The sequence below is a fragment of the Procambarus clarkii genome, chromosome 5, assembly GCF_040958095.1.
Source record: "Procambarus clarkii isolate CNS0578487 chromosome 5, FALCON_Pclarkii_2.0, whole genome shotgun sequence".
NCBI lineage: Eukaryota > Metazoa > Arthropoda > Malacostraca > Decapoda > Cambaridae > Procambarus > Procambarus clarkii.
The window spans coordinates 21346588-21369471 of NC_091154.1; the positions used below are offsets into that span (position 1 = coordinate 21346588).

Consider the following 22884-nt stretch of genomic DNA (forward strand, 5'->3'; position numbering starts at 1 on the left):
AATCTTTATGTACCCAATCTGAACATCTTCACCATTGTGATCATTGCTGTCTTATATGTGCTGTCAATCTGCTGTATGGTGTCTATTAATCTTGTTTAAATTACTAATCAAGCTGTCAATGTAATCAATCAGAGCTTTAATATAACAATGTGCTTTAATATACTTACTTATCTCTCTCATCTCATTTTTCTCTTGTAATGTATCTTTCAATTATCAATTCTGATTGAACTTACCTACTTAAAATTATCTGCTAGATTAAGGACCTGCCCGAAACGCTGCGCGTACTAGTGGCTTTACAAGAATGTAAATACTGTACTATCCAATGAATTCTCACAAACCCAATGTACCTTCTTGTATATATATAAATAAAATAAAATAAATAAAATAGATATTGTGATTATGTGTTAATACATTGTTTACATCATGTGCTGCAAAATATCTGCAATTTAGATCATTAAAGTGATGATTGTCATAGATAGTGGATAAGAGATTTAGTTCTGGGTCTATACTTGTCTGCATAAAAAAGCTGGTTGCAGGAAAACAAGGCAAAAATGGCAAATTGCAAAGTAGAATTAAGCTATAAAAGGGGGAAAAATATATAATCTATACTCTACAAAATGAACAACAAAAGAAAAAAATGAGGTAGCTTACAAGGTGCTTACAGGGGTACAATGGAGTAAGGGAGTATAGCGAGGCTAGGCAACCTAGGTAATAAATGAAATCAAAGAAAAAACATATAAGCATGGACTATTCAAAACAAAAGATATAGATGTACAAAACAAAGATATAAACAAGACTATTCAATACAAAAACAAATTGAACAAAAAAAAGAAAAATGAGGTAGATTGCTCACAAGTACTCTCAGGTACACTGTAAGTAACAATTTGCAATTTGAGATACAGGCAAAGCCAGGGGTACAATGTAGTTGGGGAGTATGGTGAGGCTAGGCAACCTAGGTAATAAATTAAATCAATGAAAAAAGTTGAATAATAAACATAGGCAAATTTAAGCTAACGATTATTAAATATAAATAGTTCAGTTATGACTATATAATTAATAAAACCTAGAGTAATATTAATGCACTCAATTAATTAAGTCCAGTAAATGACTAGTGAAGAGTAAGTTAAAAATTATGTCAAAAAATGAAACAAGGAGACTTAGGATACCTAGCCCGCACTAGTGGACAGGGGGTTAATTAAGTTGATTCATTGAGAGTGATAATAAGGTGAGACAAACCACATTGGGAGAGGAAAGTGTTGAGGTTCTCTTCATTAGCAATTGTAAACATTTTACCCCCTGCAGTCTTTCTCACCTTAATCAATCCATCTCTAACGAAGCACTGATGAATCGCATCTGGGTTTTGATGACGGATTTGACGCAGGCGGTAGAGGAGTTGCTGTCTGTTCCTAGTCAAGCACTCGTTGATGTATAATCCCTTCCGTTGGGATGCAGCTGTCCGGACTAGATGGGATTTCATGGTCTGGGAAGTCAGCTTCAGGCGAATTTTCCGCTGGTTTTGTCCTGATGGATTCTTTTTGCCTAGGTAAGGTAGGTTACCCCTGTAACCTACCTTACCCCTATGTCTGTTATTTTTAAACAATGCTGTTTGTCGACCAAATTGTATTTTTGTTTTTTTTCTGCCATGTTCCCCCTTTTTTATTTTTATATTTTCTCAACACATTTTATACTTTAATCTCAATTAGTATTAAGTTTTAGTCATTAGTGCTTTTCCTGCCCGAAACGCTTTGCGTAATAGTGGCTTTAGGCATTGTGTGTACTAGCTCTATATATAAATTCATCAATATTTGTATCACCCCTTGTATGTATGTATTTTACCTAAATAAACATTTGATTTGATTTGATTTGATTTGAGATTCGGGTAAAAATAGTTCTCAGCAGATCAGCTACATCTCCAGCTTGAAGTCGACTCATTAGTGTGCAACAATATTTAATCTACAATATTAAGACACTATCAACACACGTGTAGCCATCAATAATATAATCTCTCCCATTCTACCAATAACCGTTGGAGTGCCTCAGAGCAGCATCTTGGGACCCCTACTATTTCTTATATACATTAATGATCTGCCTAATGTCTCTAACATTCTGAAACCTATTTTGTTTGCTGATGATACTACCCTCATTTACTCCAACCCCAACCCACATACACTAAATGATGTTGTTAATAATGAACTAAAAAAAGTCCACTTATGGATGTCAACCAACAAACTAACACTTAACATAGAAAAGACCTACTACATCCTATTTGGAAGCAAATCTACAAATGCAATTCAGCTTCAAATTGACAATGTAAACATTAGCAATAAAAATGATGGAAAGTTTCTTGGCATATTCCTAGACAAGAGACTCAACTTCAGTACCCACATACAACACATAACTAAGAAAGTCTCTAAAACAGTTGGTATACTCTCCAAAATCAGATATTATGTTCCTAACTCTGCTCTCATCTCTCTATATTATGCACTAATCTATCCCTATCTCAACTATGATATCTGTGCATGGGGTTCAACCACTGCAAACCACCTCAAGTCCATCATCACCCAGCAAAAATCTGCTATCAGAATAATATCAAATTCTGCTTTCAGACAACACACAGCCCCCTTGTTTAACTCCCTGAACATGCTAAACATAATCTCACTCCACAAATTCTCTTGTGTCAACTACATTTACAGAACCCTATTCTTAGATGCAAATCCTTGTCTGAAACTCTTCCTGGACAGATGTAATAGGACCCATTATCACCACACCAGAAATAAATATCTCTTAGATATCCCCAGAGTTAAACTTAATTTGTGTAAACACTCTATGCAAATAAGGGGACCCAGTTTATGGAACTCACTCCCTACTGAATTGAAAAGCTGTCCAACTTTTACATCATTCAAAATCAATACTGAAAAGTACCTAATTTCATCTTCATAGTTTTTCTCTTTTTGCCTTAAAATTGCACTGTATCTATTGCTACCCAATCTCCCAACCTTTTTGTTCCCAATCTGAACATCTCTACCATTGAGATCATTGCTGTCTTCTTATATGTGCTGCCATTCTATTGTATGGTGTTTATAAATCTTGTTTATCTGTATCTTTTGCTACCCAGTCTCCCAATCTTTATGTACCCATTCTGAACATCTTTACCATTGTGATCATTGCTGTCTTATATGTGCTGTCAATCTGCTGTATGGTGTCTATTAATCTTGTTTAAATTACTAATCAAGCTGTCAATGTAATCAGTCAGAGCTTTAATATAACAATGTGCTTTAATATACTTATCTCTCTCATCTCATTTTTCTCTTGTAATGTATCTTTCATTTATCAATTCTGATTGAAATTACCTACTTAAAATTATCTGCTAGATTAAGGACCTGCCCGAAACGCTGCGCTTACTAGTGGCTTTACAAGAATGTAATTACTGTACTATCCAATGTATTCTCACAAACCCAATGTACCTTCTTGTATATATATAAATAAAATAAAATAAAATAAAATAAAATAAAAAAACGTGTCTTAAAAAGTATCATAATTGGTGTGGCATTTGTTTGTAATGTTCTTGTTATATGGCGTTCCTTTTTCTTGCAATTTGTAACAGCCACTATATTATGTTCTTTTAAAGCGAGGCCTTCCAATATAATTACTCCCAAATCATTTATATTGCAGAATTATTGTTTTTCCCATTTGTTGTGTGACCTGACTGCATTTTATGTTTAGTTTGGGGTTTGACATTCATATTTTTTTGCCCGACTTCAAGGGTGTTTGATCCGAAGTTGGGATACATTATCCATTGTCTCTCTCCAGGTGCATACTGCACAAATTTAGATTTGTAGAACCCCAAATCCTTATCCTGTCCATTTCCCAATGGTTGGGCACCATTCCTTCACCCATCCCATCACTAATTCTTATCCTGACCAACTTCCCAGTGGTTGGCCACCATTCCTTCCTCCCATCCCATTCCTAATCCTTATCCTGATCCCACTTCCCAGTGGTTGGGCATCATTCCTTCTCCACCGTCCCATCCCTAATCCTTATCCTGAACCCCCTCTTCCAGGAGCTATATAGTTGTAATGGCTTGACACTTTCCCCTGATAATTCCCTCCTTCTCTGCCTCTTGAGAATACTGTACTACTCCAGGAAGTTTGTTAAATAACTAGTCAACACTCGACCCATCCTCCTGTTTACATAGTAACAACTGTGAAAATCGTCAATAGTCAGAATTCGTACGTACTTAGCTTTTAGAAAGTAGTATACTGACTAGTAAGGAATTCTTTTAAGTTTAAATGCAGCAAAAAAAAACTTACATATTCCTAGGCCTAGTATAGCACACACATGTACTATATTAAGCCTCAGATATTGTGTATTAGGCCTATGAAGGTTGGGTTAGTTCAGTTTGTCAAAGCAACACAGGTAAAATAAAAAAATTCGGGTTTGTCCAACTAAATAGTTCAAATTTCTACTTTCTAATTTTGCTGTACGTTGGTATATATACTATGGTCCTCCTCATTACTATCAGTACTACCAAAATAGAAGGATGGGCTGCACAATTAGTCATATATATAATTTACCATTGCTTGATACAGTGTTAAGCAAAAACATTACTGATCAAAGATTTGATATATCAGTACCTATCATGAGATGATTTCTGGGCTTAGCGTTCCCGCGGCCTGGTTCTCGACCAGGTCTCCTTTTTGTTACACATCCTTAGGAGGCAACCCGTAGCAGCTGTCTAACTCCCAGGTACCTATACACTGCTAGGTAACAGAGGCATCAGGGTGAAAGAAACTCTGCTCATTTATTTCCGTCTCCACTGGTGATCGAAACTGGAACCTCAGGACTGCGAATCCGAAGCGCTGTCCACTCAGCCATCAAGCCCCTACTTGCCTGCCTGCCTACTTACTAAATACCTACTTACATATAACAACACATATACCACAGTACTTAAAAGGGGGCAAGGTAAGGTAATTATCAAAAGAAGGCACCAAACCGAAAAGGCTATGTAGCACCATCAGAGTGCGAAATAATCAAAGGGCGCAAAATATCACCAAGAATGCCAATACGAGAACAGAAACGCACAAGGCGAAGGATATCAAAAGTATCCGATTCACCAAGAATTCTATCGAGGGACAAGTGACCGCGACGGACGGTCGGAAAGCAAAACACACGCTCGTCCTGGAAGTCAGGACACTCATCAAGAATATGCACAACTGTATGAGGGGGACAACGCAATTTGGGCAATAAGGAGCAGGGCAGCGCTCCATTAAGTGACCGTGAGTTAAGCGAGTATGGCCAATCTGCAGTCTTGCCACAGCAGTTTCCCACCACTGATTACGGTGGTAGGAGGAAGGCCATGGGGACACACTACGTTTGAGAGTACGCAGCTTGTTACTAACTACAGAGGAACTACAACCCTGCCAACGGGCAAGGATGGAGAAATGAATAACAGGATAAAAGTCGGAATAAGGAATTTCTTTTCGGGAGATGGGACAAGAACAAATAGCGTCCCTAGCAGCAGCATCTGCACGCTCATTTAAAGAAACACGAATATGGCTGGGAACCCAGCAAAACTCTACTGATTTAAATTTACTAGAAATAAGAAACAGCCAATGTTGAATCTCGATGACCACTGAGTGAATCAAGAGAGCAGAAGAGTTATGGGCCCCAGCAACAGCTGGGAGGGGGGGGTGAGAGAAAAGAATAGCCACGGAAGCGAACAGGACGAGCACCAAGCATCGGCTCCTGGAGACAGACACAAAGGGGGGGCGAAAACTGTGAAATTAGAAGTTGGAGGTCAAGGAAATTGGCGTATTATCCACGGATGTTCCACGGAAGAATAGACATTGGCAAAAAGAGAAAGGATTGCAACAGAGATCAAAGAAGAAACAAAGGTGAAAAGGGAATACAGCACGTGAAAGAAGCACAGGGTCAGGATCAGCGAAGTCAGGGTTAGGGGGCATGGGTAAACTGAGTAAAGAAGGAGGGAAAGAAGTGGGAGGACAGACCAGAGGTGGACGAACAGGGTCTGGAGGAGGAAAAGGAAGAGAAAGAGGAGGAGGAGGAGGAGGAGGGGCAGAAAGAGGGGAGCGCACCTCAGCAAGGGCAGTATCCGAGACGGAACCGGGGGCTAAACAAACCCCCACAGTAGGAACAGGGAGCTCCACCACCGAAGCGGGAGGGGAAGGAACGAAAGAATCAGAGATAGGGGGTTGAGAAGAAAGCGAAGCCTTCTTACCTACCGGGAAGGAGGAAGGAGAGGAGCCAGGTTTCCGCTTCTGACTCATAGAGACAGGTATCCCAGCAGCAATGTACTGGGCAACAGACTCCAGCATCTCAAAAGGAGAAGAAGAGTGCCAGCGAACAACATGACCACCAGGAGAGCGATGGACATCGGCCCGCACTGTCAGGTGGCGTGGTGAGCCAAGAGATGGAGGAGAATGACGGGAAGGAAGACCAGAAGGAGAGGAGAAAGAAGACACAGGAGACATGACAGACTGGGTAGAAAGAAGGGATACCCTAGACAGAGAATCAGAAGGGGAGGGGACCCTCTGGGACAGAACGGAGGGAAACAAGGGAGGTGGTGGTGGGTGTGTTCGGGTCTAAGGCTTGGAAACGGTTGTGAGACTGAGTAAGGTGGGAAGGACGAGGAGAGGAAGAGCGCACCATGCGAGCATAAGATACGCCAGTGAAAGAGGGGAGACAATGAACTTAGCGCCGAACCTCTGGAAAAGACAAGTGGTCCCGGTGCTTCAAGTTGAGGACAGCCGCCTCAAGTTTGTAACGTATACACGTGCGGGAGAAGGTAGGGTTGGCCTCATCGCAATTGAGGCAGCGGACCTAGGGAGAAGTGCACTCCAGCTTAGAGTGACCCTCGCCTCCACACATGAGACAGAGACAGGACTAGAGCATTTGAGTGCACCATGCCCAAACCTCCAGCACTTTTTGCAGAGCCGAGGAGATGGAATATACTCCTGAATGGAGCATCTGGCACCAGCAAGAATGACAGAGGGCGGAAGGGTCCTACCATCAAAGTTATTCTTCACAACCTGAAGGGGCAGACGACGATAACCATGAGGGGGATGAGTAAACATATCCACCTAGAGGACAGAATGACCGTGGGCCTTGAGGACATGCTTGATATCCTCGAGGTCTTTTCAGTCTTTTAGATTCCTAACACCAGTCGCAACATGGTGTGGGAGGAGAACAGTGCCAACACTGGCATTTACCCGAGCGCTCTTTGTGACCCGAACAGGGGTCTCGCCAAGGCAGGATAAGGCGGCCAAGCGGGTGGCTGCATCCTGAGAAGCAGCAACGACACAGATACCAATACGGGTGGGGTTGAAAGTAACTGAGGCATCTACGGAATCTACAAGATGCCTATGAAGGGAAAAATTGTCAGGAGTTGAATGTAAAGGATGGAGGTCAAAGTACTTACTCCATGAAGCAGGACCAAACAAAGCATGGTACAAATTAGTATGGGAAGGGAGCATACGAGAGTAGCCGTGGAGGGGACGGCGATGAGAACCTTTAGAGAGAGACGGGTCAAAAGGCGCAGTAGTCACAATAAGATGGAGCCATGCAAGGGGTCAAGGCGGTTACCACAGCAGGCTTGGGGCTCGACCCAACCACAGAGGAGGGAGGGGAGCAGTAAGGAAGAGTCCGGTCTGGGCCTAAACCGGGCCCTGTAGCGGGGGCTACAGATCCTGGTCTTCCAGGACGGTCCGACTCAGGGGCCTGGTCACCCACCCCATGAGCCTGGGTAAGAGAAGTCGTGTCGTCATCCATGCAGCAAACAGTATCAAAAGTTTGGGACCTGGAACCAAGAGATGCCACCTACCAGGGCAGCCAGGGAGACTGAGCGCAGGCCATTGCAGGAAGGGTGCGTTGTCCCGAGCGGTGCTCCCCCTTTTCAACAGGGGAGTCCTACTACATCGTCCATTCTTCCACACTGGTGCTAAGACCCCATTCCCCCTATCGCCCCAGCCTGGACACCCAACCATCCACTCAGGGCGGCCCCTCACAGGCGACTCCTCCAGCGGGTGGTCCGATGGCTCATAAGGCCCCTATGTGGTGCCCTTCAGCACTTCCACCACCCAAAAAGGGGCAGGAGAGGGGGCAAAGGCAACATACACCGGTCACAGGGTGGTGTACGTGAGCCCCTCACCACGGCAAGGAGGTACCACTGAGGGGTTAAAAGGGGCAATACCAGTCGTCTTGTACTCCAGAAATTATGAAACTTGACAGCAATAATAAGTTTTTAAACTCAAATATACTTTTATTGTTTATTATCAAGACAAATTGAGGTACACAACTGTTATCAATCAAACCTTTATCTGTATACAAATCATGGAATACATTCTTAAGGAAAAGAACATCTCTTGTGATACAGAAATCACAGTATCATGATACATTTAATGAACAAATCCACAAAGGCCGTAATGAGGGTTCAAACTTGTGTCCGGGCTAAGATGCACACTAAGGTCCGACTAAGGCGCTTCCGAGATCATCCAGCACGTAAATCAGTACAGCCACGATTATCGCACCGCTGCGGCCAGATCACTTCGCCGCCACACCCACACAAGCAACGCCATATTCAAGTGGTGTTCCTGACAAAGAAAAAAAAAAGATTCTCTATAATATTCTCTTTACTCCGAGTAAATACCTAACCTGTCCTCCGATAAAGAGCATCACTTTTTGCTCATATGCATCACACAAGGCCAAAAAAATTACGAGAAAATGAAAGCAACTCAAGAAAGTGATATACTGTCCCATTTTCTGTTTTGGAGCCTCTGGTAGGGTAGGAGAGACTACTTTAAATTGACCGTTTTCTTGACATTGTGAAACCTTTGGAGGATGGCCTGAAACACCGTCCATCCCCTGAAACCGGGTATGATGATCACTGTTATTTATTACCCGAGGCAAACTTACATTACTGTATAGTGTGCCCAAAGCATGGTCTTTGGGCACGTGTGTTACGAACCAAAATTCCTCGCCTGAGCATGAAGTCGTGAAGTCCACGCCATCTGCGAGTCCGCTCCCTAGAATCCCACAACATGGACAACGCCATCTAGTGATGACGAGAGATGCCGGCAATGAGTGCTGGATGCCTGTCCTAGTTGGCTCGTGACGTAGCCGCTGCTGATCTCTGGTGAGGTGGCGTTTAGACAGTACATGCCATCTATGGAGTGAATAGGTGGACGTTTGTGTCTAAGCTAGTAAGTGATGTTTCCTAGTGATCCCATGTAGTGTCCCCAGTACTGATGACGTGTCTGCTTTCAGAGTCAACCTAGGACGGCTGTGAGGTATGTTGAATCAGTCTACCCAAGGCAGCCAAGGTCTCTTCACCGGTCTGCTTTGTAGACGCTGTGAGCCACCCCCGGACGAACTCTACTGAGTGTGTGATAGCCTGCCTGAGGAGTGGCAGTGACGGGCTTCGCCGTCTCCGGGGCTGGCTGGTGGAAGAGACCACCCACTGCGGTGCTGACCGAGGAGAGTGAACAGCGAGTCACACGAGGCTCCTGCCTAGGGCTTGCAACCTTAGTATTAGTCGTGGAGTGGCCTAACAGCGAGGCTGACTAGTACCTGCCAGCTACAGGCTGGACTGTGGTTGTAGGCCATCACGACGAGGCACCCAGTGGGATTGTAATTTGGCTGGCCTGTGGCCAGGGTAGATTCATCGTGGGTTCTGGGCGACAGAAGAGAAAACCATGAAAGGCTACCCAGAGTGAGCATCGCCAGGTATCCAGTGTCTTCAGAGGAAGACGAAGATGTAAATACTGTGTAGTAATAATTCCCTTTTGTGACTTTAATTTACATATGGTGGTGGGAAAGGAATATATATAATTAAGTATACTTGTGTATTTAATGTACCTCCCCCATTGATTTTACTTGCGTTACGGAGCTCACCCCTTGAAAGCCTCTACTAACTTGGGGCCGGATACCCAAAAAACTAATACCATCAGAAAAGAACCCGGTTGCGTCCCAGTAGGGCCGTAACAACGTGCTCTTAACAAATGAATCAAATTACATCCAAAAGATCTATTTGGTCTCAAGTCTAACACACAATTATGTAAATGAACTCCACATCTCACCAGCTTGTACCATGTCCATAAACTGCCCGAAACGCTTTGCGTAATAGTGGCTTTAGGCATTGTATGTACTAGCTCTATCTATAAAGCCAACAAACTTTGTAAAATCTCTTTATGTATGTACCTTTACCTAAATAAAAATTATTATTATTATTATTATGTAAGGTAGACAACAAAAACAGTTATGGTAAATAGACACTCACCTTGACAATGTCCAAAATGAGTTCATATTCTAGTGTAAAAGTCAAATGAGAAGTAAAGTGTACCTCTAGCACACTCTAACAAACTGTTTTTAATTAAAAATAATTTAAAACACAACAAAACTTTTGGCTACACTGACACCACAACTGTTACTCACCAGACTAATCAGACACATTACAATCTCAGATTCTACACACACCGTAAGCTCATTTAAGTGCAAACTAACATTAATAACAGTAGTAAGTCCAACAGAACCAACAACCTAGAAGGCTTATTCAATCAATTCAATTTCAAGAATAAGAGGATCGACTGGGAAGAAATAAATATAGACCTTGGAAACATTCATTGGGAAACCATCTTAAGCGACAAAACTCTCACAAAAGGAATAGCTCCACTGACAGCTGAAACCTACTAGATCTGCTTAGAGCACATGCCTGTGAGGAAGGTCAGAAAAAGGACAACTCTAGAAAGAGAACACACAGACGACTGTACAGAAGGAAAAAATAACGGAAATTGCTTAAACAGACACAACTGTCTTTAGAAAGGAAAATAAATCTAAACAAAGAGATCAAAGAAATAATTTTATGAATAGAGCAGACGTTGAAGTGATCATATTAGTGAGGGAAACAGATAACAGACTGAACAAAAACCATCTAATTATCGCAGGGGACTTTAATATTGATCTCTGCGAGCCTGAGGACCCTCCTGCTGCTAGTTTCCTCAACTGTATGAATGCCTGCTTCCTCATACCCTTAATCACTAGACCTACTAGAATCACTGATAGTACTGCCACGGCTCTTGATCACATCTGGACCAACATAACCTCTCTGCTTACTTCAGGGATAATCATCAATAGCACTACAAACTATTACCCCCACATTTCTCCTAACATTAACAAACCACCTCTAGAGACAAGGGAGATAAGCTTTAGGCTGCACAATGAAACTGCTATAGGCAATTTTAAAGCTGCTGCTGCTAATGTTAACTGGGAGACCGAGTTAGGTAACACAGGGGACATCAACCTAGCAGTGCTATCTTTTCTTCAAAAAACTCTCAGCCTTTATAACATCCACTGTCCTATGCTAACGAAACAACTCACAATTAAAAGGCTAAACAATCCTTGGCTTACAAAGAGAATACTTAAAACTATTAATAAAAACATGACCTTGAGAAGACGTATAGGTTAGGAATCATCTCCAAAAATTTTTCAAAGAATTGCTCATCATTGCTATCTAAAATAATTAGAAGAGCCAAAATTAAATACTACGAAGACAAATTTACCCAAACAAAGGGCAACATTAAGAAAACATGGAGCACAATTTCACAAATATTGGGATCAAAGAAGACTTTAAATAACAAACCAAAACTCTTGTCCAATAACGATGGTCAGCTTACAGCCTCTGATACTGCTATTGAGTTCAATAGGTTCTTCTCTTCCATTGGGTCATCCCTTGCAAATGATATTCCATCTTCCAGTACAAATGTTCAGGACTATCTTACAGGTAAGTATCCACAGTCTCTGTACCTAACGCCTGCAAATTCCACTGATGTTAAGGAGATAATCCTTTCCCTTAAAACCAAATCTAGTGCCCTTGAGGAGATACCAACTTTAATTTACAAAAAAGCCTCCAGATCTTTAGCTCCTGCTATTGCATTGCTCTTCAACAAGTCACTTGAACTCCAAACCTTTCCAGATATTCTAAAAAAAGCGAGAGTAACCCCTGTCCACAAATGTGGTGATCTCACTGATATTAACAACTACAGACCTACATCAATCCTGCCAAACTTGTCAAAAATTTTTGAAAAACTAATCTACAAGCAGCTTTACTCTTTTCTAGCCAAACACAATATACTTAGCTCTTGTCAATAAGGCTTCAGTCCCAAAGAAAGTACTAACGATGCAATTATTAGTATGATTAACTTGATACATGCAGCTCTTGATACAAATGAGTTCTCTGTTGGGTTATTTGTGAACCTGCGTAAGGCTTTTGACACTGTCAACCACCAAAACCTTCTTCGTAAAATACATCATTATGGAGTCAGAGGTCACTCCCTGCAATACCTCAAATCTTACCTTACTGACAGACTCCAGTATGTTTTTGTGAATAATTCAATTTCTCCCACCCTACCCATCAACATTGGTGTTCCTCAGGGCAGCATACTTGGCCCTCTCCTCTTTCTCATCTACATTAATGACCTTCCAAATGCCTCCCAACACCTCAAACCAATTCTATTTGCTGACGACACAACTTTCTTTTACTCCAGTCCTGACCCCCTTGCTCTAAATGTCAGAGTGAATACTGGGCTAAATAAAATCCATCTTTGGCTAACTGCCAACGAACTCACCCTCAACATTGACAAAACTTTCTATATTTTGTTTGGCAATAAATCCTCAAATCAAATAAATCTCAGGATAAATAATACCAAAACTTGTAACAAAATAGATGGCAAATTCCTTGGAGTTCTCATTGACCACGAGCTGAATTTCCAGGGGACACATTCTAAATATATAAAAAAAAAAGTTTCAAAAACTGATGGCATTCTTTCTAAGATCAGATATTATGTACCTCGCCCTGCCCTGGTGACGCTCTATTACTCCCTCATCTATCCTTTTCTCAACAATGGTATTTGTGCTTGGGGTTCTACTACCCAAAATCCTTTACATCCTCTAATTACTCAACACAAAGCTGCTATTAGGACAATATCCAACTCTGGCCCCAGACATCACTCAGTACTCCTACTCAAATCTTTGAATATGTTAGATATTAAGTCACTGCACATCCTCTCATGTGTATTATATATATATATATATATATATATATATATATATATATATATATATATATATATATATATATATATATATATATATATATATGCAACAATGATCACAAAAACACTGATCCAAGTATGCAGAATAACCACATATGAAAAATAGAAAATGCTTAACGCGTTTTCAGATTCAGATTCAGATGTTTATTCAGGTAAGGTATATACATACAAGTGATGTTACATTAATGGATTGATATATAGATAGAGCTAGTACATACAATGCCTAAAGCCACTATTACGCAATGCGTTTCGGGCAAGAAAACATTAATATCTAGAACTTAATACTAATTGAGCATAAAGAATAAAAAGTGTTGAGAACAAATACAAATAAAGATAAAAAAAGGGGGAACATGACTGAAAAAGCAGCACAAATACAATAGGTTGACAAACAGTGTTGATTAAAAAAAAAGAAAATAACAGACATGGGTTGACAATAGAGGAGTGAGGTAGATTACAGGGAATTTATTAGGTAGTGTTTAGTTTTTATCTTAAACTGGTTGAGAGAGGTACAGTCTTTAACATGGTTGGGAAGGTCATTCCACATTCTGGGCCCCTTGATTTGCAGAGCATTTCTAGTTTGATTAAGACGTACTCTAGGAATATCAAAACTGTATTTATTTCTGGTGTGGTGCTCATGGGTTCTGTTACAACCTTCTATGAAGGTTTTAAGATCAGGATTGGCATTATAGTTTAGCGTTTTATATATGTATAATACACATGAGAGAATGTGCAGTGACTTAATATCTAACATATTCAGAGATTTGAGTAGGGGTACCGAGTGATGTCTGGGGCCAGAGTTGGATATTGTTCTAATAGCAGCTTTGTGTTGGGTAATTAGAGGACGTAAGTGATTTTGGGTAGTAGAACCCCAAGCACAAATACCATAGTTGAGATAAGGATAGATAAGGGAGTAATAGAGAGTCACCAGGGCAGGGCGTGGTACATAATATCTGATCTTAGAAAGAATGCCCACAGTTTTTTAAACTTTTTTTGATATATTTAGAATGTGTCCCTGGAAATTCAGCTTGTGGTCAATGAGAATGCCAAGGAATTTGCCATCTAATTTGTTACAAATTTGGGTATTGTTTATTTTGAGATTTATATGACTAGAGGATTTATTGCCAAACAGAATATAGAAAGTTTTGTCAATGTTAAGGGTGAGTTTGTTGGCAGTTAGCCAAAGATGGACTTTATTTAGCTCAGTATTTACTGTGGCATTTAGAGCAAGAGGGTCAGGACTGGAGTAAATGAAGGTTGTGTCGTCAGCAAATAGAATTGGTTTGAGGTGTTGGGAGGCATTTGGAAGGTCATTAATGTAGATGAGAAAGAGGAGAGGGCCAAGTATGCTGCCCTGAGGAACACCAATGTTGATGGGTAGGGTGGGAGAAATTGTATTATTCACAGAAACATATTGGAGCCTGTCAGTAAGGTAGGACTCGAGGTATTGTAGGGAGTGTCCTCTGACTCCATAATGATGTAATTTAAGAAGAAGGTTATGGTGGTTGACAGTATCAAAAGCTTTATGCAGGTCCACAAATAACCCAACAGGGAACTCCTTTTTATCAAGAGCTGTATGAATCGAGTTAAGCATACTAATAAGTGCATCGTTAGTGCTTTTTTTGGGTCTGAAGCCATATTGGCAAGGGCTAAGTATATTGAGTTTGGCTAGATATGAGTAAAGCTGCTTATATATAAGTTTTTCAACAATTTTTGACAAGTTTGGCAGGATTGATATAGGTCTGTAGTTGTTAACATCTGTGGGGTCACCACATTTGTGGACAGGCGTTACTCTCGCTTTTTTTAGAATATCTGGAAAGGTTTGGAGTTCAAGTGACTTGTTGAAGAGCAAAGCAATAGCAGGGGCTAAAGATCTGGAGGCTTTTTTGTAAATTAAAGTTGGTATCTCCTCAAGGGCACCAGACTTGGTTTTAAGGGAAAGGATTATCTCATTGACGTCAGTGGAGTTAATAGGCTTTAGGTACAGAGACTGTGGATAGTTACCTGTAAGATGGTCCTTAATGTCAGTACTGGAAGATGGAATATCATTTGCAAGGGATGAACCAATGGAAGAGAAGAACCTATTGAACTCAATAGCAGAATCAGAGGCTGAAAGCTGACCATCGTTATTAGACAGGAGAGTCGGTTTGTTATTTAACGATTTCTTTGATCCCAATATTTGTGAAATTGTGCTCCAAGTTTGTTTAATGTTGCTCTTTATTTGAGTAAATTTATCTTCGTAGTATTTAGTTTTGGCTCGTCTAATTATCTTAGATAGCAATAATGAGTAATTCTGAGAATTCTTTGGAGACAATTCCTAACCTATACTTCTTCTCAAGGTCGTGTTTTTTGTTAATGGATTTCAGTATTCCCTTTGTAAGCCAAGGATTGTTAAGCCTTTTGCTTGTGACTTGTTTTGTAAGCCTAGGACAGTGGGTGTTATAAAGGCTAAGAGTTGTTTGTAGAAAAGATTGCACTGCTAGGTTGATGTCCCCTATGTTACCTAACTCGGACTCCCAGTTGACATTATCAGCAGCAGTTATAAAATTGTTTATAGGAGTTTCATTGTGCAGCCTAAAGCTTAACTCCCTTGTTTCAAGAGGTGGTTAGCTAATGTTAGTTAAGAGAAATGTGGGGTGATCTGATCTGATTTGGGTGATTTTTCGGCTAATTCGCCTTCATCAGAGCAAAGTAGAATGAGGATAAGATTGCTGATCAGACCTTTATATCCGCCTGGGCAGATCACCTGACCACCAAAATTAAGTGGAGGAAAGGAATTATAAGAAAGAAGGTAACTGCAGAAGGCCTATTGGCCCATACAAGGCAGCTCCTATTAATATCTCCAAGTGCCATACGTGTTTAAATGATTGCTATATTGTTTTGACGTGCTATATTGAGGCTTAAATAGGGATCCAACTTGTACATACCGGGGCTCACATTAAGGCTGTTGTTACAATGTTTGATCAGGGCAGACTCGATCACGTTTCGTTCAACAAAATCCTTACTTTTAACAATACATTTTGCCCCTGTGAAGTCGATAGAATGATTACATAAACTGGAATGTAAATACAATGCACTGGATTGCTGGGCTGTACGAATAGCGTATGAATGCTGTTTTAAACGCGAGGAAAGAGTTTTACCTGTCTGGCCGATGTAAACACATGCACACTCATTACAAGGGATGGAATACACACAACCTGCTACAGACGAGGGCGAGTTCTTAATTAACATGGACTTAACTGTATTATCATTTTTGAACACTAGATTAATATTAAGGTTCTTCAGGGCAGGGGCAAGATTTACTAGACCCTCAGAATATGGTAATACCAACGAATTTTTCAGTTCTGGTTTCGACTTAGTAGTCTGTTTGTAGAAAGTCCTTTTTGCTTGACCAAACGCAAGATCCAAGATCGATTTTGGGTATTTTAACTTCTTCCCAATTTCAAATATATTTGCCATTTCTTCATCGAAAAATTCCGGACTACAAACTCTCAGTTCTCTGAGAAACATACCAGAAAAAACTGCCCGCTTGACCTGAACATGATGATTTGAATAGAAATGTACATACGAGCACAATTCACAATTGAGAACAATTAAATTCACAATTGAGAACGAAGTGAATGGTGTTCTGCCTTTTTTAGACATCATGATTCATAGAATTGGTAGAAGTTTCAAATTCAATGTGTATAGGAAACCTACCAATGTGTGCTCGTATGTACATTTCTATTCAAATCATCATGTTCAGGTCAAGCGGGCAGTTTTTTCTGGTATGTTTCTCAGAGCACTGAGAGTTTGTAGTCCGGAATTTTTCGATGAAGAAATAGCAAATATATTTGAAATTGGGAAGAAGTTAAAATACCCAAAATCGATCTTGGATCTTGCGTTTGGTCAAGCAAAAAGGTCTTTCTACAAACAGACTACTAAGTCGAAACCAGAACTGAAAAATTCGTTGGTATTACCATATTCTGAGGGTCTAGTAAATCTTGCCCCAGCCCTGAAGAACCTTAATATTAATCTAGTGTTCAAAAATGATAATACAGTTAAGTCCATGTTAATTAAGAACTCGCCCTCGTCTGTAGCAGGTTGTGTGTATTCCATCCCTTGTAATGAGTGTGCATGTGTTTACATCGGCCAGACAGGTAAAACTCTTTCCTCGCGTTTAAAACAGCATTCATACGCTATTCGTACAGCCCAGCAATCCGGTGCATTGTATTTACATTCCAGTTTATGTAATCATTCTATCGACTTCACAGGGGCAAAATGTATTGTTAAAAGTAAGGATTTTGTTGAACGAAACGTGATCGAGTCTGCCCTGATCAAACATTGTAACAACAGCCTTAATGTGAGCCCCGGTATGTACAAGTTGGATCCCTATTTAAGCCTCAATATAGCACGTCAAAACAATATAGCAATCATTTAAACACGTATGGCACTTGGAGATATTAATAGGAGCTGCCTTGTATGGGCCATGAAATAGGCCTTCTGCAGTTACCTTCTTTCTTATAATTCCTTTCCTCCACTTAATTTTGGTGGACAGGTGATCTGCCCAGGCGGATATAAAGGTCTGATCAGCAATCTTATCCTCATTCTACTTTGCTCTGATGAAGGCGAATTAGCCGAAAACGCGTTAAGCATTTTCTATTTTTCATATGTGGTTATTCTGCATATATATATTGTGACGATAATCTCCTTCAAGAGATTGAGCCTGCTCTTCCTCCAAATTACGTCGGTAAACATCTATATAAAACTAGTATGGAAGAAATATCCAACAACAACAACAACATCTCCAAGGTTTGCCAGAGAGCAAAACGTATGCAGCCAGGAACACCTGCTCCACCTCAAACCGCCAAACTACCTGTCTTTGTCGCCTGCTCCTCGCTGATTGGCTGCGGGTTCCCGCTGCAACTGCACTCGCCCACCATACTACTTGATGTCTGGGGCCGCCACGACCTCAGTCCTCAGAATATTCCGTGCTTTCACACAGTTAACATTTCTCCCTGCTAGACGTAAGCTTTGGCGTACGTGTACTGAGAGAGGTGATAGCTTAAAGCCAATATTCCAGCACCTTTCATTTACTTTTATATTGCACTTCTTGTTATTTTGTCTTAACGTAACTTTTCATTGTGTCATTTAATTATTCTTATTATTTTGATTGATTTTATTATACGAATTTGTTTGTCCATTTTATTCATGTTTTGTTTATTTAACGTAATTAAAATTTCATTGTTAAAGTTTACTTGTGTTTTGTGTGTCTTCTCCTTACCTTACCACAGACGAAGTTCCAGATTTTCTATTTTTTTTTAATACTATGTGACGAGGCCATACCCCTAGCTTTGAACAGCCGAACATCAACGCGTTACCGTCACATATTATATGGGGGCCTGTCCTAGGAGCTTCACTCAGGTACTAGTGCCAAGTGGTAATTTATGGTAAGCGTATTTAACTTTGTTAACGTAGCTTTTACTATTTTTCATATTCAATTTCATTTTTTATAAGGTACGGTGTATTGTGCATTACGAGAGTAACATATGGTGAAGGTGAGACAACTTTGGATTACGTGGTGACTGTAGGCCTCAGTCATACTCTTAATTGGTTATCTCTCCCTCCGTGTTATTACTCGTGTTTACCATCTTTGTCCCTTGAATATTTCTCATTTTTGACAGATCATCATATTGGTACCCTGGTACTGTGGTCTGCCCCGGGTCAAGAGTACCCAATCTTCTGCAATCTGACTGTAGGAGGACAAAGAGGGCCATAGTTCCTCTAGCTCGAACTTTAGTTGCTGAATTGGGACCTCAGCAGCAGTTCTCGTCACCAGTTGACACCTCGCACCCCTACACGTCAGTCAGAGATGATGATACATACAACGGTAGGGAATTAGCTTACTTTTTCAGAGCACAAAAGTTTGCTAATTCTTTAAGTATCATATTAAATTCAGTAGGAAAAACTTGCTTTATGTCCTATAGAGACTTGGCAAGGTACGTATGCCTACATCCTTGGACTACCAATTTTACTTTTGAGGCATTTAACTGTTTCATTTGTTTTCGAAACTCTGTTTCATTTGTTAGTAGGATTTTCTTGCCCTTATCCTCTTACATGAGTACCGGGTACAAGATTTCCTGCGCCCTTGATTTAATTTAATCATTTAACATCTTTTACTTAACTTTAATTGTTAAAGATCTCACAGGATAGGTATCAGTTGCCACGTTGTCCTGTTTCTGACATTCACTATTGAATATTCGTGTACCTTTATTTGCTAATTTCACCATGTTTCGTCTCCAAGCTTTCCGTGCAAATCCAGCAGGTGAAATAGGGACTTTAAGTCGTGCCAAGAAGACTGAATTACAAACTCTTGCACATGAGTATCAACTAGAAGTTCCCTACCAAGCCAACAAAAACGACCTACACAACCTGTTGCTGGATTACTATTTAGAGCAAGGTAAGATAGACTCTGAAACTCATGAAACTTACTATATTGCAGAAAAAACTGATTTGGCAACGATGAAACTCAAATTGGAACTGGCCAAGATTGAACGTGAGCAGCAAAGGGAAGCAGCTGCCATACGAAGGGAAGAACAAGAACGAAAATCACCCTCAGGGAACGTGAAACTGCCTTGAGGAAGGAAGAACAAGAACGTGAGGCTGCCTTAAGAAGGGAAGAAATCGCCCTCAAGGAACGTGAGTTTGCAATGCTCCGTGAGCGGGAAAGAGTACAGCTTGAAACACTCCAGGAGCGGGAACGAGTACAGCTTGAAACCAAACAACGTGAGTTAGAGATACAACGTGAACATGACAAGCAACAAGCGACTCTGGCTCTTGAGTGTCGTCAACGAGAATACACGTTGGAAACTTCACACCTCGCTCAACGCCAGCAAGCTACTGCCAATCTTCCCGTCAGTTTTAATATATCACATGCAAGTAAGTTAATGCCATCCTTTGTAGAAGCAGAAGTTGATGTGTTCTTTACCACCTTTGAAACCCTTGCTAATCAACTCAGTTGGCCTGTCGACCAATGGGCCACACTTCTCAGAGTCCATCTTACAGGTAGAGCTGCAGTCACACTCAGTACTTTGGCGTCTGAGAATGACTACCACACTCTGAAACAAGCAGTGTTGGACGCCTACCTCCTCTCTACTGAAAGTTATAGAAGGAAATTCCGTGACCACCTGAAGGCAAGTACCACTACCTTCCTCGAGTTTGCTAACACGAAACGGAGGTATTTCATGAAATGGCTGGAAGCAGCACATGTCTCTACTTTTACAGAACTCGTCAACCTGATGCTTGTTGAAGAATTCTTGAGACGTGTGCCGCCTCCTGTCCGCCTCTACTTAGCAGATAAGGAAGAAACCGACTACCTGAAGTGTGCTAAGTCGGCTGACACTTACAGCCTCATCCACCGGCTGACACCCGAACCATCCTCCAGTAAGAAGTCGTGGTACAGTTACGAGAAAGTGAGCCCCGATCAAGCTGGTTCACAACTGTACTGCAAGTATTGTAGACTCTATGGACATACCATAGACAAGTGTGGTAAGTCTCAATACAAGGGAACCACTGAACAACAAAAACCCAAACCAACTCCTCCTAAGTCCGGTAAGCCTGTGATGAATGTTGGTGTTAATGTTAATGATCTTTCTCTTTTCAGTAACCACCTGTATACTGGAACTGTCTCTGCCAACGGTTCAAATCCGGAGGGACGTTTCAAATTGAAGATCTTGAGGGACACAGCGGCTCTACAATCGATCATCTTGAAGTCGGCTGTGCCCAACATCACCTACACCGGAGAAACTGTCTTCATCACTGACCTCACTGCTACCACTCCATACCCTCTCGCCAGAGTCCACCTGGATTGTCCCTACGTGAACGGAGAAGTCCAAGTCGCCGTCAGGGAAAAGCCTTTTCCCATGCCTGGAGTGCAACTTCTCCTAGGCAACGACTTGGCAGAAGACCTGCAACCGACCAACCTGATCGTCATGGACAAACCCCAGGTGTGTAACTCTGTGCCAATAAACCCTATTCTAGAGTATGTTCCAGCAGAGGTTCAAGAGAGTGATGAAGTTTCTCCTCCGGTTCTCGTGACCACCCGTGCACAAGCCGCACGTCCACAGCCAGCTAACTCTACTGCTACCGCTGTCCCTCAAGACCCTCAGAAACTCCCCCCGCATCTGACCAAGTTGGAGTTCCGTAAGTTGCAGAGGGAAGATCTTACTTTAACACTATTGTTTTTCCAGGCTGAGACTCAACCCGACAGTATTCCTGGGTTCTTCCTAGAGAACGACTTGCTCTACCGCAGATATAGACCCAGTAAACTGAAGGAGGAGGACGATTGGGCCAACATCGAACAACTTGTGATTCCTACCAGCCTGCGGCCCACTATTCTACACCTGGCCCACGGAGCACTCTCCCACTACGGCTTCAACAAGACATACCATGGAATTCGTCAAGACTACTACTGGCCAGGTATGGTAAATAACGTCAAACAGTACGTAAAACAGTGTCATACATGTCAGATGGCAGGCAAACCGAACATCTCCATTCCCAGAGCGCCACTGATCCCCATACAGGTGCCTGCGGAACCTTTCCACAGACTCATAATAGACTGTGTTGGTCCTTTACCTCGGACCAGTTCAGGTAACGCCTACATCCTAACCATCCTGTGTCCTACCACCAGATTTCCCATAGCAGTTCCAGTGAAGAACATCACGGCTGCTACGGTTATAAAACATCTATTGAAGATCTTCACTCAATACGGATTTCCCAGGGAGATTCAGAGCGACTGTGGTACCAACTTCACCAGTGATCTCTTCAAAAGGACACTGGAGGAGTTCAACATCAAACAGGTATTGTCCAGCCCCTATCATCCTGCTTCACAGGGTTCTCTTGAACGTAGTCATCAGACAATCAAAGCACTCTTGAAAAAGTTTTGTAGTGAAACCTCTAAGGATTGGGATAAGCAGATTGACCTTATAATGTGTATTTACAGAAGTCTCCCCAATGAGTCCCTAGGAGTATCTCCTTATGAGATGCTCTACGGCCGTAAGTGCCGTACTCCCCTTAAGGCTTTCAAAGACTCTCTCAGAGATGCCACCTTCAGTGAGCATCAGAATGTGCCCCAGTTTCTTCAAAACCTTCAACACATTCTAGAGAGAGTCCACCGTTTTGCCCATGATAATCTATTGAAAGCCCAGGAGAGAATGAAGACTCATTACGACCAGACCAGCAAAGTAAGAAAATTCAAGCCGGGAGACTTCGTCCTTGCATACTTCCCTATCCCAGGTTCACCTTTACAAAACAGGTTTTCAGGACCCTACTGCGTCAAAGAGTGCAGGAATAATAACAACTATGTAATAGAGACTCCAGATAGGCGGCGGAAGACCCAGCTGTGCCACGTCAACCTCCTGAAGCAATATAATGGTACTCCTCCCACTGTCCTGATTAACTGTTCTACCTTCACAGAACCCTACATCCACAGTGAGACCTTCCCAGCTTCTCCTCCCGAAAGCACTGACAAGGAGTCAGCGCTTTCTAATTCCGAAATCCTTAATGATCTTCCCAAATGCTTTCAGGATAATAATAGTGCTCCTTTGCCATATTCTAATTCCACTCTCACCTCGTCAGATAAGCCCTTCATCCTCCATGTCGACGCCAGTGTACCGACGTTGGTGGTGTCGTGATGCAGCAACGAGGCGAGAAGAATACACCTGTCAGCGACTACTGCTACAAGGAACTACGGAACAATTGGCAAGGAGCTACTCTTCCTCATCCT

General features: G+C 41.5%; 1 protein-coding gene across 2 annotated transcripts in view; it reads right to left on the reverse strand.

Annotated features, from left to right (window-relative positions):
* Positions 1–8271: 8271 nt before the first annotated feature.
* Positions 8272–22884, reverse strand: part of LOC123763907 (zinc finger protein 85-like) — a 120057-nt gene continuing 105444 nt past the window's right edge. For both annotated transcript variants that reach the window (XR_011231273.1, XM_069339919.1), the window contains exon 2: positions 8272–8609. The gene's annotated coding sequence lies outside the window, so the exon portion shown is untranslated. The remainder of the gene's footprint in view (positions 8610–22884) is intronic.